Below are 20,952 nucleotides of genomic sequence, written 5' to 3'. Positions count from 1 at the left end.
ATGAACAACCCTGCGAGGATATGATTTTAAAATCAACAAGTGATGGATTTTGGGGGGAATTTTTCCTTTTTAGATTCATTCACGGGCTGGAAGCTTTGGGGGTCCAAATTTGGCCCGCAGGCCACCAGTTAATGATCCATGTTCTAGTCTGTACTTTCTCAGGATTAAAACATTCAACAGTTACAGAGTCCGTGGTCTCCCATGTTTTTAAAATCCCTCCGTGTGAGTTCTGTTACAAGGGTTACACAGGCAAGGTGTTCCACAAATGTAACTATTTTTGTAACGTGTGCCTTTCTGACACTTGCTCCAAGCACCAAAATTCAAAAACCATACGCTGCACCGACTGTTAGCGCCTTTGCCGGTCTGTGTTTTGCTTTAAAGACGCTAATGAGCGTCACAAAAAATTCAGGCCTTGCGTTACAACCAAATATTGTGAAGACTGTAGCCGTCTGTACACCGCAAGTCCAACACAAGTCACAAATGCCAAATAGGTAGATGTGGACATTGTGGTGATGCACTGAAGTCAGACAATATGTGTTTTATGACTTTGAAAAAGCTGAGCCAATTTTGTATGCGCGATAGATTTTGAAAATGACAAATGGTGGGCCTGTGGCTCATCATGTATCAAGCTCTTTGTGGAAAAATTTAGACAGCCAAAGTACAAAAATGACACATTCATAGTGCACAACGCGCCAGGTTTTGACCACTACATACTTTCGTCCCTAGATTAACCATGCGTGGAAGTAAAGTCTTAATGTATGACGACTTATTTAAACAGAGATGGCTTGATTCTTTCAGCTTTCTTCCAATGCGTTTATCAAAAACTCCCGCAGCCTTAGGTTTTGATGATTCCAAAAAAGGCTACTTCCCACACCTGTTCAACACATCTGAGAATGCTGACTATGTAGGACCGTACCCTAATCCACATTATTACGGGTGCAGAGTTCTTACAGTGGTACAATAAAGTGTGTCATTTTGATTTCCAATGTTGTTGTACGCAAAGCTTGCATCATCTATTGTGAAGCATTCCTTGAGTGTACAAATTTGGACCCTTTTGAGTGCTCAACACTTGCTTCATGTTGCATGGCTGTGTTTTAAACACAATTTCTAACCCCTGACACACTGGCATTAACACACGATGGTGCACACATCAATCGGTACAAGACCTTCTCCAATGCATCCATACAGTGAAAGACTCGCGGCGAGAACAGGAGGCTTCAGGTTACCCTAGTTTTGCAAAAGACGACTCTAAAGCAAAGTACATTCAGAATTATTATGCGAACGAGGGGATACAGCTCAATCAGGCTGAAAATCAGGCTACATGCTACATACACCGAACGACGTGTATTTCCTGATCTTACCACTTCACCGTACCATTTCTAAAATGGGTGCTCGAGACGTAGGATTGATTTCAGATTTCAACATCCTTTTAGTTTGATTGTATCTGGTCCCTCAAACAGTGGGAGAACATATTTTGTAAAAATGTTAATTGAAAATGTAGAGAAATTAATTTTATTCATTCATGTTGGTAACTTTTGTGTTATTTGTTAATAAGATGTACATTTTGTTGAGTGTTTGCCACCATCTTCATATGATGCTTCTTTGTTTCAGCTTTTGTATACCCCCATACCCTCCTGCATTTTTTGGATCATGTTTTTTTTTTCATAATCTTCTCCATTGCTATTGTAAGAATGAGCACTCATTGTCTGTGTCTTTTTGTAAGAAAATCAGACATTTTTAAAGAGATAAACACTTCAGAAACTCAAAACAGGCGTTGGTTTTTATAAAGTAGTCACTTCACAAGATCCTGCATTACATTTTTAACATTCACACGTTTTCTGTTTAACATCCCATTCTTTACAAGTGAGGGGATAGAGTTTGTCTTCATGTGGAGTTGCAAATAACAATGTTGTCCATACACTGTCTGAAAAATATGTACGATTCAGGATCAAATCTGTCTCTACACGATAGGTTTCTCCATACTTCGATCCATCCCTTTGCACTGAGTACACGCCTTTTCAGTTACTCAACTCAACAGATTTTGTTTCTGAAATGGTCCCAGTCCTTGGCAAAACAACGGATGTGTGGAGTTACTTGTTGTAGAAACATTTCATCAGCTTCTCTTGTGTAGAGGCACACACTTCCTTGATCAAACAAGTATCCTGAGACCCTATAGTTTTGTACATCCCATTTTTACATAGGAAACCAGGCTTTTTCATCCAGAAAATTGGATACATGCTGGAGAGACACTCTTTTCTTTTTAGGAGCCATGAGCAACTGAACATCGGCAATATTTATGTGACGTTTTGGAGTAAAGTCACCAAAATGGATACCTGTAGAAGTAGCAGACGATCCTCGGGTTTAATTCTCAGGATGAAAATGCAGCAGTCGAATGTGGTAGCGAGATACTGACAGTGACAAAAATGCTTGTTTATATAGGAAATCCCCACGCTTTTCTTCTCATTACTTTAACTTCTTGAATAACAATAAAATTGAAGAAAATAACCACAGCAACTAGCAAAAAAATGTAGATTAGATCTTGAAGATTCAGTCTACATCAACTAATATTGTGTTTAACACTGAGAGAAAATCCTTGTTGAGGACATGTTGAACATTGTGAGAAAACACATTTACATCCATTCAAACCATTACTAGCACCAACAATGTGTTCGTTGTTGAACACATTTAGAAGCAGACATTTAGAAACAGAATAAGAGTTAAAAAAAAAACTAATGAAAATGCATTTAAATGAGAACTTGTTTTGCTTTGTGAGAAAATAAATGCAGTTTACTTCCATTCAAACCATCACTAAGACCAATGCTGTATTAGTGGTTGAAAACCAAGGAAGTAATGCTAAAAACAGGTATTTTACCACTTTTCTTGGCATTACTTTAACTTCTTGAATAAAAATAAAATTAAAGAAAATAACCACCTACATCAGAACCATGTTGTGTCCCACGTGTCTGCAATAAGGCCTGAGATAAGGCTTGGAAGCACAATGGGATAATGTCCTCATAACACAGAAATATCAAGGATTTTGCGACAGAGGCACCAGGAAAATACACTTTGGAAATGTTGATATGACAAATAAATTGTACATTGAATGTATACATGTATTGTTTAGGTTTGCAGAGAAGTAAACCTATGTTTTCTGGGGGACCATGACCTGAATAATGTGGTTATAACCACTTACCCTTCCTTCCTCTTCCTGTCTACTTCCTGGATGGGTGGAGTCCTGAAATCTATCAAAACAGGAGGCTCACCTGTGCTGTTCTCTCTCTGAGAACAAAGAAACTCCCTGACTGACCTCATGTGGATTATGGTCATCCCTCTGGAAAGTTTGAGCTGTGCATTTGTAATGTAAGTTCAGTTTTTATTCGTTTAAACTATATATTTAGTCATTTTTTCTTCAGCTACATTAAGGCACAAAAAACACCTGGTTAGAGCTATAATTTTATTTTGTTTTGTTTCCCTCATAACAACATCATCACAGCAGAAAAACAAATCAATTTCTCAGTCATTTGCCACAAAATGTCAACGTGAGATGCATGGAACAATTTGCCAGAGCATTTGCTTTCTTCATAGAATGATCAAATGTAACATTTCTCAAAAACGTTAAATGTCAGTACTTTTCTGAAAGACCTTTCCTTGTGCTCACTATTTGTGGTTTATAAATCAATTCATTTGCACTTGTTCTGCTGTACTTTACCCGTTTCAAGGTTTGTTGTGATGGACATTCACGTGTCTAAGCTGTTGCCAGTTGAACATGTGTGCCTAATAAATTGGCCTGGGAGTTTACATTGTGGCTTTTCACAACACTTTCTTGGAGTCTCTGTGCAAGACGCAGGCAGGATTAGCATTCTAAAATCCCCTTAAATAAGCAAGTGCAAGTATTGCCTTACCATCATTGGTAAATGCTTCCCTCCATAGAGATTTAAAACTTAATCCAGTGCCTTAGACCAGCGGTCCTCAAAATGATACAGCCTCAGGACCTACATCCTTAAGTCACAAGCCAAATTTTGGAACCACTCAATTTTATTTCATAAAAAATAGTGCAGTAATAAACAATACCTTCATGCACCGTTAAAAACATCTCTGCTTGCCACTCAGCATGACGGGAGCTGGAGGGGGGATTTACTGTGTGATTGAATAGCATCCCTTACAGGGGGAGTAGAAATACTCCTAATCACTTCACGCTATGGAAACCAGAGATAAACACCAGCTGGATACTGCAACCAACTGTCTTTCACAGTTAAAAACACAAAATAAGGAGGGTAAGTGCATCGTAATTGTTTGTTTCTCAATTCTTAAGATGGGAAAGTGCATATCCTTCAAAATAAAAGACTGAAATAAACCTTTGAACGCATCTGCAACCCATTCAGTTGAGCTCAGGGACCTATTTCTGAGAGTTTAGGATGTCTGTCAGACTTGAGGGAGGTCTTGTTTGTTTGACAACAGGCCCAGCTGGGTGCATTTTTACTTGAAATGTCAGGGTTCTCACTCAACTGCACGGCTCCCCGTTAAGTTCTGGATCACGTTCAAGCTTCACTTATTCCCCATTATCTATGTGATCTCCATGTGCACAATAATAAATAAATAAATAACTAAATAATAAATAAAAAAAAAAACACATTGTCACTGGTGTGCAGACGCCTCACTACATGTAGAGTCTTCTCTTTCATTAAACTTTTGTCTGACATTAAAAGGTGGTCCATGACGGTTGTTAGGAAGTGGCATTGCATTGCATTGTTCTATCCATTAAACCACAACGGGACAATGGGTCTGACTTAACAGCCCAGAGGTTTGCTGGTTGGAACATTTTGAATTTAACAGAGGGTGGTCTGGGTTCATCAACCTGTGGTTTAGTGAGTCAGCACATCTCTTGATTGCAGTCTTTGGTTTAGACTGCACAGCTAATTAACCAACGTGACTAACTTCCCTGAACGGCACAATTGAAGTCACGCTAACTGAAGCAGGAGGAGGACCAGCAGGCAAAAGCTGAACTTTAAATTTCTATAGAAACTTAGTGGAATGAAGCATCATTGCATTGATGGAACTGGAACTGCATCTTTAGCCTTCTTACTGCTTTGATTTGCCTGATATCTGAAGATTTATCAAGTAAGTCAACGCCAATGTCGTATATTCGAGATTTGTCGTGTTTGAAACTTAGCCTCTTGGATTTTCCAGTGGTTTAAGGGGAAAAGGAATAATAAGAGAACAAGGTCATCAAGTTGAGTTACATTGGAGGACTCATAAATCCCTGTTATAGCTTTAACAGACATCTTTTCAAATTGCAGTCTAATGCTGCCTCATAAAAGTGCAGGTTCAAATGAATCTAAAAATGTCACACCTGGTGGTGATTTATGAACGTTCCCATCAAACAATGTTATATCGTAGGAATATTGTTCGTCCGGATGTCACATTAAGTGCAAAAGGGTTATATGCAAGATACTCGGAGAGCGTGTCATTTAGAGCCCTCTCTGTGGTTATAAATTTAATGCTATCAGCAGTTCCTTTTTAGATATCTTCTTGCAGAACAGAGGGGGGAGGACAGAGGACAAAGAGGAGTGACTGATAGGGGGTCATGTCTGTGTTCCTTAAAAAAAATATTATTTATTTAATGTAAGTTTATAGTTAACAGTACCATAGGGCTTCACTACACTAGGAAGGCCTTTCTGTGTGGAGTTTGCATGATCTCCCCTTGTGAGCGTAGGTTCTCTTTCAATCACATTTTAGTCCAAAATCATAGTTCAAAGTTCTTTAACACAGATTGAATTTGCCTTTCCCCCTCATCCCTATTCTTTCCCTGTTCCTAAATCCTTTTCGCATTTCCCTCTTGGTGGTTCTTCAGCACAGAAGTTCAAATCCTCCTAATATCAGATAACAATATGACTTCTGATGGTGTTGATGCATTTGAGCTTTAGCAAAGAGAGTAGCCTATTCAGACACTAGAATAAAAAAACATATATGTAACATATGTAAAATATTAAAAGAAAACAAAAGCTATTATCTAATTTTATGGTACAAAGAAAAACAACTAGTTTGAGGAACATTCAAGCAGTATTTATGATATATTTATTAATATACATGTTTTTATTGTGTTAAAGACAAATGTTTTCAATATTTTTCAAATCCGAAACATTACCCAGAATCAGGACTTAGTTTAATGGTTTTTAATGTTTAAATTTAAATAGTCCAGTTCATATTTTATTAATAAATCGTTGTCTCAACAATATTTTACATACTTCTTTCTGCTGGCAGACTACTTCATGTCCTTGTTAAAAGCCAAGTCCAAAGGATATTAAAACTACAGTGGGTGATATCATCTTTTGGCTAACTTTGTCAAACTTTCAGTGCAATAGTGCCCTTAACGTTCCCCTCTCAATTTTCCTCTGTATAAACAGAGAGTTGAAAAAGTTACTCTATTTACTGTCAGACCGCTGAGACTGAGAGGCCGATGTCACTGAGTGTACATTGTCTTCAGGTTGAAAAATGAACTCTTCTTATGAAACCTCAAGATTTGTGATTTTGCCATGCCAGTTGTTGTCAGTCCCACTCATGCCATGCTTAATCATCTATTTCCATTTTAAATTGCAACAGAGAGCTGAAACTGAATGTTAACCGACGTTTAATTCTCACAGATTTCTATTCACACAAAGTTATTTTCCAACCAGCGGAGTCACCTCCTGGAGGCTAACAGCCACTTATGTCCCACTTCCTGTACTTGACATTTCAAACCTGAAGACTATATGTCCATTTTTATTTTCAATCTCGGAGCAAACACTCTAGATCAGTAATAGCCGACGGGGGCAAAGAACAGCTTTTTGGCTGAATCAGAGTTAGATGTAAGCCCATTTTCATCTGTTGTCCCTGGGCAGGAAGCAGAGAACATCTCTGCAAGCCTAACAAAAATACACCGAGAAAAGAGAACATAGTGAAGCAGGTGTTTTTGCCGTATGAGGGTCTGTTGGGGAGGTAGATGGCGTCTCATGCTTGTCCTCCGGTTGTTGTCTCAGTCGTCAGTTCAGGGTTCTGAACTGATGTCCGAAAAAAAAAAAAAAAGTTATGTACAAGCATGGGAGTCAAGGCAGGAGTCACTTTGAGTTCTGCTTCCACTTTCCTTTGTGGTGGCTTCTTATCCCCACAGTCTTACCACACATTGTTTACTATAGGATATTACACTTATTCCCACCCTCATGAACATAACTACATTGTTTTTCAATGAAACCAGTCACAGAGATCGCGCTCCAAACAGTATTCACGACACATGGAAAACATCATATCTCAATGTTAAAATGCAACACATATATGTGAGTTATGGAGGTCTACTTACATACATTAACTTGTTTTTATGGTCAAAAACCACCTCTCCTCACTGACACTCTCGTCAGCCGCGCCGTTTCAGACTAAAATCACACCCCCAGAACACAGACTGTGTTGTAATTAGAAAGTTTTCCCACTGTCTATCATTCAAGACCCTGAGAGCCAATCAGAATTCTCTTTTTGCCCAGATGATAATATGGCTGCCATCTCGCATCTGTTTTTCCCATGTACAATGATGAGTGTGTCATCAGCATATAGTTGGATTTTGACCTCAAAGCACACAAGAGGTGGGCCATTGACATATTAACTGAAGAAAAAAGGCCCTAAAATCGAGGTACTTCTAGCGTTAAGTGTGCAAACTTGGAATTTTACATACAGTATGCTATGTTCAGTAACTTCTGGCCTTGGTGAACCCAGCTGAGTCTGCCAGCAATTTCATTTTGCTCTGCAGAAACTTCTGGCAAGGACACCGTTTTGGCCAACTTCAGAATCTCCCAATCACGCGAGAGTTGGGCTTAAGGCGATCTGATTGGCTGTAGGTCTATCCAATTGTGTACAAAGGCATATTCATGTACATCTGCTGGTCAAGCCTCTTGAAAATGTGAGGTGACTAGACCCTTCGCAGATGCAGTCTGGCGTTAGCCAGGCTAAGCAACATCAGTTATAATAAAACCCAACTTGGTGGCATCTGTATGTGATGTTTTTTATGCACTTGCACAAAAATTCTATATCCAACTCTGCTGTGGCAATAAACTAATCATTCAAAATGGAAGAAACTTAATTTAAGACACAATTCCAAGTAAAAGATTTAACTGAACGCAGCTAATTGTAATAAATATATAAAACGGTCCTTCTGTGACTGCCGAGGTTTGTTGAAGCAACAGTGAAAAGTCTTGTTTTGCCACCCCTCAGGCGTTTGTGGACCTGATGCTTGCCAGTTTACTGCAGGATCAGAAGTAGGCAATGGTGCACTCTCTGCTTTTTTCTAGCTGGGCAGCCATAAGGCGACCATAAATAAATTAGGATTGAGATCCAGCACTCTGCACTCGGTCGTATACACGCTGCCATGGTGGCTGATTTACAAAGCCAAGGATGCTAAATCCAACCTGACAAGAGCTGCATCAAACTTTTACAGCGTTGTAAGTGATCCCTGCTGCAACGGGGAGCTGTTTTATTGGACAGATTAAAATTGCATGGTTCATAGTGAAATACACACAGACACACAGGCAGGTATCCTGATCGTTTGGGGTAAAAAAACAAAAAAAAAAACAAAAAAAAAAACTTGCATAATAAAAGCCTACTCTGTTCTAGAACTCACGTGTCCATTCTCTCTTTTTTTTAATTGCTTTTAATCTACTTCACTCCCACATTACCCAAATTACTGTATTTCCATGCCAGACTATTCATTGTGAATTTTTCCAATCATTCCTCTTGGGTGGAAGTAACAGCACATCCATAATTAACCAGCATTAGTTCACCAGTGTGCAGTCAGAAAGTGGGACATTTACCATGGCTGCAGCCACAAATGGCTCGCTGGTTAATTACGCGGTACTATTAGTCTCTCCTGAGAGGAACTATTCATAAAATTACACTTTCTTTTTTTTTAACATTACTACAACTTCTTCTCTCATAAGGCTGTTGCGAAGGGACAGCGGTGCTTCCCAATGTGTGGGCTGTTGGGGTATTACAGTGGGCAATTATTCCTTTTTATTACCAAATTAATCAACATATACAGTGTAGTTCTTGTTCTGGAAATATAAGACTACTAAAATAATAATTTAATGATTTTTTTTTTTTAAAGTTAATCAGTTATTTTGATCATGATAAATCTATAATGATCCAAACATTTTTGGAAAAAAACTAACTACACCGTATATAAAACTATTCCGTAGACTTGGTCTTATTTGCCATGACATGGAATCTAATATGAGACTGTGTGGGTAAAAACATGCTGACATGAAACCAGGCAGGGATTGTGATTTTAAAGTCCAATCTTAGGTGAGAAAAAAAAAAAAGTCTTATCTTAGAAATGGTCTGGGACCCATTAAACCAGTCTGAGCCCCATTAACTTCAAGCCTCTGTGAAAAACAGGGTTTTCTTCAGACCCAAATCCTCTTCACTTTAGGTGCTGGCAGTTCTGACTCCCTGATAGTTTTGTGCTGAGAACAAATCAGTTATGTATGAAGTTAGTCACAACCATCTATTTTTGCTTAAAAATATATATGTTTAATTGCATGTAGTTAACAATAAAAGAAAAAAATAGTGTGATAGTAATGTTATATGCAAAAAACACCTACACAAATCTGATATCAATATAAAATAATTAGAATGTGTTTTAAATAAATACAGTAGGATAGGAATTACAACAATACAATAATGAAAATAATTCCCATTTTATTGAATCTCATCAGATTGCCTCGGTTGTGCAAAAAATCTTTGGACGGTCCCAGGGAAATGACTTAATAAACTTTTGTCTAATCACAAATAATCAAATTTTCAAGACTTTCATGACTAATTGTATGCACAAACTATGCCGGAGTGAAAGCAACAGCTATTAAATGACCATCCATTTGGAAATAAGATTTGTCCTAGTGGGATTGTTGTGTTAAAGTTAATTACTTATAGCATGGTGTACCAAGATTGGCAAGAGGGAATGCATGGGCAAAGAGCAAAACTCAGCAGTGTGGCAAATGTTCCGGAGAAAGCCAGGCACAGTTTGTGAATTATTTACACACACAACCCTTTAAAAGAAGAGTAAGCTCTGGTTTGGGTCAAAATCTAATGATCCAATCATTCTCCCATTCATAAATCACAAGTTGTACAAGATTATGTCCACAGAATAGTGTTTTTTTGCAGATTTTTTTGATAGATGTGACCAAAATTGCCTGATTTCATTTCACAGGTTTCCAAAATGTAGTAATGCACGTTTTGGTGATTTCATAAGGCATTTATTCATGTTAAAATTATGGGGGGGGCAAATGAAAATTGCAAAAACAGTAAGAGCTGACTGCGTGTGTGTGTGTGTATAAGGAGATGTGTGGGACACTCACTCACAGAGCCTAGTTTACATTTAAACTCAGCTGCTTGTTCTTTCACATCACAACTGCTGTGTAATGATCAGCAAACTGTGTTTAGTGTCAAACATTCAGTCCTCTGTGTTTGCACTTGCTCTCTGCATTCAATACATAGCACCCTGTCTCTCCTCATTGAGCAGTAGCAACATAAAGTTTTAGATTCAGTTCCAAACATCGAACTGAACTAAGTTCATATGGAGCCAGAACACTGACATTTGGCATTAAAAAAAAATGGCATTGTAGAAAAAGTTGTATTGCCACTAAAACAAGTATTGGCACTGAAAAATGCTCTATTAAAAAAATAAATCCCAGGCATTAAAAAAAAATATATATATATATATATGTATGTATAATCTTTTTTTACGTCAAGTACAGCGATAAATAGTAGATTTTTTTAAGCCTTAAATCTCATTCACCCATCCTCAGACTCTCCCCTCCATGCCAAAACCCTGCCGGTTAGTTGAAACTGAAAAAAACCCTGAAAACTAGTAACATTGATGAAAAACTGACAGTGTAAAATACTGTCAGTTGTTAGAAAATATTGTTGGGGGTTTTTTACAAGAGGCAAAGGCAAATCCTCAGTAACTGAATGCAACGTGTCCCATTGTAAATGGTACAGTCCATTCCCGTGTCTCACTTTTGGGTCCCCCCAATTTGAAAAGTGGCTGTCTCAAAATGTCTGCATCCTCATAAGTACGAACAAGGAAGTCACTTTAGTGACGTTGTCTCAATGTTCTCACACGGGGGAAGTGCAGTGATTGGTCAAACTCGCCAAAAACTCCTCTCAAGGTCTCCCTTTTGTTGGTAAATGGTATTGTTTGTTACAATCAGGGGCGGCTCGGCAATAGGGGGTGCAAGGGCAGACAAATAAAGGCAACTTCTGTTCAACATAAATCATTCAAAATAAATATGAAGTTGAAATGGAAATTGTGTGTATGGTGTGGGCATGGTTGTGCACGCCGTTGGTTGTATTCAGTTCATTACTTTCTGTGTAAATATATAAGTTTCATTTGCAGGGATACCGGTAAAATTAGATGTCCTTCAACTTTTGGGAAGCAGGTCACCAGATCCTCCCCAGCCAATCAAATGACACAGTCAAGGCTTAAAAATGACTGCCCTGGTGTCTAAACCTGAAGCTAGATGACAAGCAAACTTTTCCCACTTACTACACACACACACACACTTAGTCCAACAGGACTAGGTAGGACTAGCTCTCTGCATTTGACCCATCCTGGAATTAGGGTAGCACACTGAGTAGCACCCGGGGAGCAATGTGGGTTGGGTACCTTGCTCAGGGGTACCCCAGCCCTTTTGACCTGGTGGGGACTTGAACTGGCGACCTTCCATTTACAAGCCAAGTTCCCTTTCCACTTGGCCTCGGGCTGCCCCCCCTTGGGTTGAGGTTGTTTTTATGGCATAAACTCGTGGTTTCCCTATGGAAAGCTCCATAGTTCCATATTGCCAGTGCATGCGAGGTAGAACATGCATAGGCTTTGACAGAGGTGACAAATAAGAGTGGTTATCAAGACTAGAACATTGCCATATGAATACAGACCATTGACCATTACATTGCTTTAATTGGTCAATGCCGTGATGAATGGGTCAAAGGTGGTGCAGTAGTTACAGCGGATTGGTTAAATTTGCAATAACTGTTGTTATTGAAACATTGCTCATTCCTCTAGGGACTGGTGAAGACAGTTTGTTCAAGATCAGGAGAACCTTTGGTTTTTATGATCATGACACACATTCAGTACTCCCCAAACTCGTAGCAGTGTACGATTGAGACAGTCGCTGGACAAATACACCCTGAAGGCCCGCATCACTTTGGAGACAGCTCCAAGAACAGCGTTGGTTGTTCCCATTCGTGTTCTGCCTCACAACATTTTGAAGGCATCAATTACAAAATAGGTTATTTTGAGGCCATCTGGTAGTCAAGAATTTGGGGAATAGAACAATATTTTCCACATGAATGTGCCACTAATCTGAGGGATATTCTTTTAGGAGCTGATGCATTTTCACTTTCTCTTCTCTCTCCCCTTGATCTCCTCTTATGCAGGACAATGAATGAAAAACCTGTCTTAGCCATTTCACTCCCATTGGAAGTGGCCACATGAAAATTGAATTCAGGGTGCATCTTTAAGAATCTAATAATATCAGAAGCTGTGATGAAATATCTCCAGCAGCAGACACTTTTGAACAATGGGATCTCTTAAGTGTTTCAGTAAAGGTTTCACAGAAATGACTTGGACACTCGAGAAGTATTAGAAACGCATTACTGTACAGATAGGACCTAAGCCAAAAAGCTGCAGCTTATACAATACAAATCTGTGACTTCTTATAATATTATATAATATTATATGCCTTTGAATGTGGTGGGAAAGAGCTTTACAAAAGCATATCACATGTAGAAAAGACGACTAAACATTCAATGTTCTTTTGAAATACTTGCCCTGCATTTCAGATTGATACCACTTAACATTTGTTGAAAACAGGGCTAATGAAAACAGCAAAAAACATTTCTTGGATTTTATTTATTATAAAACAGATTCTGACCTGAGCAAGTTAAGAGTTAAAACATGCATTTTCATTTTCCACTCATTCCATTGGTTCGGCTCTGCACTGCACCAACTTGACATGATGTATGCTAGACTTGACGCCGTGCAGGAGGGTTAGCAAATATGTCCACCTTTCTGCAGCGTTGCATAATATCGCCAAGTCTCATGGCATATAAAACTATCACAGGAACAGTGCAGGATCAACACGTCTGCATCCAGATAGCACCTCTGTCCCCACAGAGGCTTTGCTCTGACTGGTTTCCTGGTTTTCTTTTATCTATTTTAGTTTCCAGATTTAGGCGTGTGAAGATTCTTATCAGGCGATATGCATTAAGTGGCTACATCCTGGTGTTCCTTATTCCGGGGCCAAGTGGCAATTGGTCACCTGAGAATCGCCTGTAAGAATCTGACCTCCCATTTGTGAGCCTACACAATCTCGATTTGGCCAAGGCCATGTTGACATTTTGCAACGGGGAGTTCAGAGTCATTAGTTACAGCCACAGTCCTATTGGCTAGCAATCCCACTAGTGTCCATTTATACTCTATCATCTGTTTTCCTCTAAATAGGATTAAAAATTCAGAAAATTGAAGTGCACTTATTTTACCACAGAACTCGACTCAAACTGACTTCTTTATTGCAACCAGTGGATTCAACCCCTGGTGGGAATTCAGAAAAATGCTACTTCAGGGTTCCCTCAGCAAGTAAACTAATATCAATGAGTGCTGATCGAAACCACCACAGTTTTTGTTTCATTTTACTAAATGGAAGATTTTTAACTTTTTGTTTCTTAAGTTTTTTTTTTTTTTTTTTTGCCATTACATCTGTAAGCAATGCCCTTGTGTATGTGATATGGCCATGTGAGATGAATGTAAATGTCAGGATGCTGCGTGTGTTTCCATGCTCACCCCTTTGGTTTTATCAGATCATCCTCTACACATGCACTGGCACAGAGTCTGACAACAGCACACATAAAAGGATTAGTTTCTCACATGGGGGGAAAAAAATCCAACTAAAAGGCAACCAAGCAAATAGGGCCTGCCTTTAAATCAGGACTTACTGTTGGCCCCGCCCAGCCTCTTTACCTCTGAGACACAACACATATTTAAAAATGCAAACACTGTGTGCTCTTTCCCTGGGATTAATTATGCATCACATGACATGGATTGGTGGTTTTGCGTCTTCATTATCTCTCCTTATGTTCAGCCAGTAGTCTCACCGTTCTTGGGTGCAGTGGCTGACGCTCACAGGAATATGAGCAGTTTTTTTTTTTTTCTTGGCTGACCTTCAGCTGCCAGTCGTGCACTTTTCCCAGACGTGACCAGCTGACACTTTATCGCTGTCGTGACACCAGCCACAGTCAGGCTTGACTGGTAGGGGGAAGTGTTGCTCACTGTGGGTCATGCCTCCACAGTTGGCGTCTGCTCCTGCCTTCAGGAATCGGCAATTGTCACAGTGGCAACCATGGCCTCTGTCAGTCTTTGCCAGACACTTTAGTGGCATGATAAATTGTGTCATTTTTTTACATACAGTTTTTATTTCTTCTTCTTTGATTCATTCATTCATTGTCTACCACTTTATGCTGTCTTCTTATACTTTTAAAATGAAATATTACATGTGTGAAGAGGTGATTCCCATTCCTGGTTCCTGGTGAGGGGATTGTCATATTAAATGTAGAGTAGGCAGGATTTTCTTTGTGGTTATTGATTAGTAAGTCCATAATAGCCTTTTAGCATAATTAAGTGATCTGAGAGTGAGTTGTTTGAAGCCTTTGCTAATTTCATCTCTGACCAATCACATCCATTGACTCTTCTACTACAAATACTCTGCATACAGGTCTCTTTGGTAGAAGACTGCTACTGCAGCGACTTCCTATGCTGCAGAGAAACTTAAAACAAAAAGGAGTCAAAAAGAGCGTCAAATAATAAATGCAATTGTTAATTATAAAAAAAAATATAAAAAAAGTAGGACACTATTAAGTACAAGTATAATTTTAGAAATGGATGTCATTTTATGTGTATGTGTTTGGGTCCGTCCTCTGAAAATGGGCTCTTCCAAGCAATACTATCAGACCTGACTAAGGGAGTATTTGTGTGAAAACAGCAGCAGCACAGGGGTAGTTAGGGACAAGACATACAGTATTTAACCTGCTAATTTAGTTAAGTTTACTTTATTTTTCACATTATATAAAACATATATGCAGGGAGAGGTTAAAGGATAAAAAAAAGTTTAATATTGACATCAGACAATCCCAATCCTAGAAACAAGCAATTTTTTTTTTCTCGTTGATCACAGATGTCCTCAAGCAGTTTTTGAGTGAAACCAATGCAGATGTTGACTGCAGTGATTCAGATAAACTGTTTGTAAGATGAAAGTCTAGAGTGCTGTGTGGCCTGAAAACATTTAAGAAAGGGCTTGGCAAGTCATGGATTATGTGTACATATTTATACATGCATTTGCACGCCTGATAATCCTGTCAATCTCCTCAACAACTGATTTTTGAGCAATAGAAGCGTTTTTAGTCATACTGCAGAACACAAGATCTATACATCCCTATACTGACAAACACAGAGAAAGTCATTGATACTATTAATATGGTGCCGTTATTGATTTACATGTGAACAATACTCCACACTCTCTGGCAGCTTGTTGAGATTAGTATTTGAGTAAGAATAAGATTATATAATATTCTTTGTGTCAGAAATGATGTTTTCAGTCTTGTTCCCGACAAAAGCAGGCAGTTGTATAAAGTACAGCTCTGATAAATCCAGGCAAGACCCACTTGAAACAGCTGTTTATGGCTTTCTGTCTCTTAAATTATCACAGAAAGGAGCCTAAATATAAGAAACAGTGCACACCACGTGCTGACTGACAGCAGATGGGTGGAGGTTCTTAAGCTTGATTCACTTTTTAACCTAGAACAGAAATGTCGTGCCCCTGTACTAATTCCATGTGTTGTGAACTAGAGTTCGACCAATACAGGTTTTTCTGTTTATTGATAATATCCCTCAATTTTCTACCACTTTATCCTCCACATTAGGTTTACGGAGGAAGTGGACTCAATCCCAGCTGACATAGGACGAAAGGCGGGGTACACTGTGGACAGGTCGCCGGTCCATCATAGGTCAAACACACAGGGACGAGCAACCAGTCATTTGCACATTTGTCAATTTAGAGCAGGGGTGTCAAACTCAAGTCCATCGCGGGCCAATTTGAATCCATTTGGAATGTTCACGGACCAAAATAAAAATTTGTTAAAAAACCTGTTTTAATTTGGCTTGTTTTTGTCTTTCCATTAGAAATCTGTAGTTTAGCTTTTCCATAGGAAAAAAAGACTATAGTTTTGTATTAAAATGGATAAAAACATAATTGCCATGCATTGTGAAAATGTAATTTATAGTCAATGCACTATTTAAAGCAACATAGATTTATTATAAGGCAACTTTTTTTTTAAGATCAATTAAGCACTCGCAGCCACATAAAACGATGTGGTTGGCCACATCTGTCCTGGAGGCTTGATATTGACACATGTATAATACCGACAGGCCAACTCCAGTGGTCATTCGTTATGGCCCGCGGGCCAACTATAATTACACCGGGCCAGAGTTTGCCACCCCTGATTTAGAGTGTCCAATTAACCCAATCTTGAATGTGTTTGGACTGTGAGAGGAAGTCAGATTACCTGGAAAGAATCCACACGGACACGGGGAGAACATGCAAACTCCACACAGAAAGACCCTTGGTGGAATCAGGATCCAAACTGTTGACCTTCTTGCTGTGAGGCAACCATGTTCGCCACTGAACCGCCATGTAGCCCTGTTCTGGCCTGAGAAAAAAAAAGGGATTTAAGTTCATTCTGCAGCCACTGGGTGGAGTTACTTTCAGTTTCCTGTTGGGGCGGCCATCTTGTTTTCCCCTGACACTTTGATAGAGAGCACATGGTTGGTAAAGGCATCTAAGTCCATCCTCTGTTGGAATTACTTTAAGAAGCATCGTCTGTAAGTACAGTGTTGATACGATGCCTGTGTTTGCTTTGACGTTTGTATTTTGTGTAGATTGGACTCATAATGATAATATATTATACAACAACTATTTACTTAACTTCAGTAACCAGGTATCTGTCTGTCTCTCTGCACTGATACGCATACTATATGCGGTATTTTCAATGATAATGAAAATAATGTGTCTGAGAACAAAAGTTTTAATTTATAATAATTCTGAGATTAAATGGCAAATATTGGGTCGATCCTATAGTGGAAGATGTCATGCGTTGTAACATAATCTGAGTGGTAATTCATCTCCTTCATGTCGACATTGCTGCCATTCATCCCAGCCATTATCGAACAAGAAGCACATATATTGTTATAAACAGGCTGTTACTAAAAGAGCTGGCGGGACGATAGTGTGCGGTTGCTATGGAGATGAATAAAACCTTTTGCCAAAGCATAAAATGAAAATGTGCGACTCAAAGTGTGTAACATTTTGGAGGCTTTATTGGCAGAAACTGAATATATTACCCAAAAGTATGATTGTATCAGTGTGCGGAATAAGCTTGCTTCATGGAAATGAGGACTAATGGCTCCGCCCACATAAACCGAGTGCTGTTGTATTGTTGCTGAGAACAGCACCTGTCCAACTGGCTGTTGTTAGCTTCCCTTCCAGTTGGGCAGCAGAAATTCATTCAGGATAAAATGGAACACATTTTTTGTCTGAAGAACACCTTATTAAAATGAGGTTAAAACAAAAACGCTTGCCATAATGAACAGTCCAACGTGGTCGTTCACACATTTGGTCATCTAGCTTCATAAAAAGCCATTTTTCAGCTCCCGCAGCCAGCAAAATGTGTGTTTACAGCTTTTTGTTACATAAAGAAATTAATAAATCAATGTCTTCAAGGTCTCATTTTGTGTTATCAACAGTTTAACTTGTTTTGTAAGTGTAGTATTGGATTCCCAGCCAATTTAAAATACACTATTGCCGATGATCGAGAAACTGCAGTGGGTTTTTTCTTTTTAAGACACAGTGGGAATTCTGGTGAGATAATAGTGAGCAGACGGGGAAGAACAGAAAGTGCGGCCTTGTTATTTATCCCATGATTTCTGAACAGCTTTTCAGATGTTTATTCCTCTTGTGCTTCCGACGAAAGTGCAGGGGGTTTGGAAATGCGACTATTATTTTTTTTTTTTTTCTTGTTTTGTCTTTTATATTCAGACAGCTCGGACCCATCAGAAAGGGGAAACACAGAAGCTCTCAGAAGGCAGGGATGAATTCAGAAAAAATCAGCTGTAGCAAACTTTTAACAAGCTCCACTCTCTAAGTATATGTAGTTTCTCCCTGGTTGAACAGTCCAGGAATTGAAAACAAAGTTAATTTATCGCCTCTGTCTGCTCTGCCATGTATATGGATCAAAGTGGTTTACAACCACTACTTTCATATACCTTATATTGGTGGAAACAAAACAAAATGTAAACAAAAACCAAAAGGTTTCCTGAAACACAAAATCTCCTAATGACTCAAATCGCTGTATTACAAATGCCAGGCCTGTATGTGGCACTGTAGCGCCATAATATGGTATCCACAATGTGGCATGTGCACTGCGTACAATCTTTTTTCTTTTCTTTTTTTACAGTGTACACAGTAACAGAAAATGAGACAAAATGAACCAAGCCAGCGCAACTAAGGAAATATAATAAAAGTGATGGTGAAATTGACATATAATATGAATATACATATATATATGTATATATATATATATGTATGTATATGTATATATATGTATATATGTATATATATGTATATGTATATACATATATATATACATACATATATGTATGTATATGTATATATATATATATATATATATATATATATATACATATACATATACATATATATGTATGTATATATATATATATATATATATATATATATATATATATATATAATGTATGTATATGTATATATATATATATATATATATATATATATATATATATACATATATATATACGCCCTATACTACCACCAATGTCCTCATGGCGAGTAACACCGATGAACTACGGAGGGTCAGTCTTTAGCTTTGCCTCTGCAGACACTCACACACTCTCCCTCTGAGGCTAAATTGGACTGCCCAGTCCCATCTTATTTGACCCCATCACTGTTGCTATCACCTGCAAGGCAAACGCAATAAACACCATGACAGTGAGCATCCATTACAAGAGCACTTTATTTCCTTCATACGCGCATCAGGTCAGACGTTTTACGCTCCTGCACCACCGCGCAATATCTCCTCATACTGATACTGTTGCCTGATACTTTGTTGGGAGTGTCTTTACAATCAACGCTGGGATTATTTGTGAGACATTACTGCAGTCCATAAATCTTCAATCTTTCAAATTTGGTGTGTTGACAGATGCCAAAAAATGTTGAATCATCCTGATTTATTTTTTTATGTTTTATGTAAATGACAGTGGCGATGCATAAATGATCAGGCCTATCAATTATGAAGCATACTAGACTTTCAGAATAAATACAGTATAATGTTTTGCACCATATCTTGGAGCTCTATAGCTTTCATTTGATTAAGAGGGCTGTGATTTAGGCCCGAACAATCAGTCTTTTTCAAAGCGAAATAGCAATTTGAAACGATGCAATTAGCAAATGGCAATTTAATCCTTCAATTGTCTAACAATTCATATCTTTAAGTTCTCATCCCTGCGTCAGAGAAGTTGATGAAGTGAGTGATGTGATAAAGCTCCATCTTCTCCAAGAATTAAATTGGAATCTATATCAGAAAACGAATTAAATAAGAATTGTTTATTTTTTCTATTAAAGCTTTAAGCAACTATAGGAAGTTCTAGAGAAAAACTAAATTATTGACTGTGACTAGTGAATCTCTTTCATCACAAAAGAGATTCACTAAGTGTTTCTGCTATAGGTCTATTGATATCACACATCTTTTTCATCATCACAATATCAGCATACACAAGGCAAGGCAGCTTTATTATACCACATTTCATACATGGGGCAACTCTGAGAAAAATGAGAGTACAGAAAATAGAAGGAGAGATAGGAAAACTACAATAAATGTAAATGTGTCCTCTTGCTAGTTTTGTTTGGCCAAGAGCTCATCCTAAATGCACATCAATGTTTTTGTTTTGCTTTTTTTGATCAATTTGGCAAACTCAACTGGAACTTTGATGGTTTGATTCCAGGCACTTGTCTAAGTGCAAGACATTTAATCCCACGTTGCTCCTGACACCAGTGTGGATGAAAAAGATGTGTGAATGTGTTTGTTGAGAATATATGTGGAGCTGTTTTTTTTGTAGTGAACGAGAAGAGCCGACTCCCGTTGAGGAGAGCCAAATCTGCCGCTCCTGCTCAGTTCTGCTGAAAATCCATTCAGGCAGGGGCGGGACTTTAGTTTGATGGACACATCATGCGGCCAGTGACATGCGAGGACAGACTGGGATCATTCTGTTATGTAAAAGAAAGAAGTTGGCAGATGTTCCAAAGACGGCCAGTGAAGTGGTACAGGCCAGGTTTACACAGAGCGATAGAGAGAGAGAGAGAGACTGAGATCCAGATTTAAATACAACTTGGTCAGGGGAAAAGTGAAGAAGCAGCTTCTGGCTGCATTCCAAAGATATTGGAGACTGCAAAGCTCAGTGCAGGGTAACTGGTTTTTTTTTTATGAATAACATGCACGAAAACACTGATTGCTTGCTTACTAACACACAAACCATTCTTAATTCCTAAATTAGGCTAAAATACAAGGCTCAGAGTGAGACTAAGTGAAGAGCTGTAAGAGTCAGGGGAGTGGAACCAAAGAGTCGAGACTTACCATCACTACAATTCAATATTATTATTATTATTATTTATTTTTTAATGCCAATGAATGAACAGGTCATCACATGACTACAAACAAGAACTTCAGCAACCTCCTCCATTCCGCCTTCCACATGCAGAGAGTGGACAAAGACTCACAAACATCAGCCGCAAC

Source organism: Solea senegalensis, linkage group LG12 (assembly GCF_019176455.1).
Source record: "Solea senegalensis isolate Sse05_10M linkage group LG12, IFAPA_SoseM_1, whole genome shotgun sequence".
In the NCBI taxonomy this organism is placed as follows: domain Eukaryota; kingdom Metazoa; phylum Chordata; class Actinopteri; order Pleuronectiformes; family Soleidae; genus Solea; species Solea senegalensis.
Note: the sequence above shows the minus strand (reverse complement) of the source record.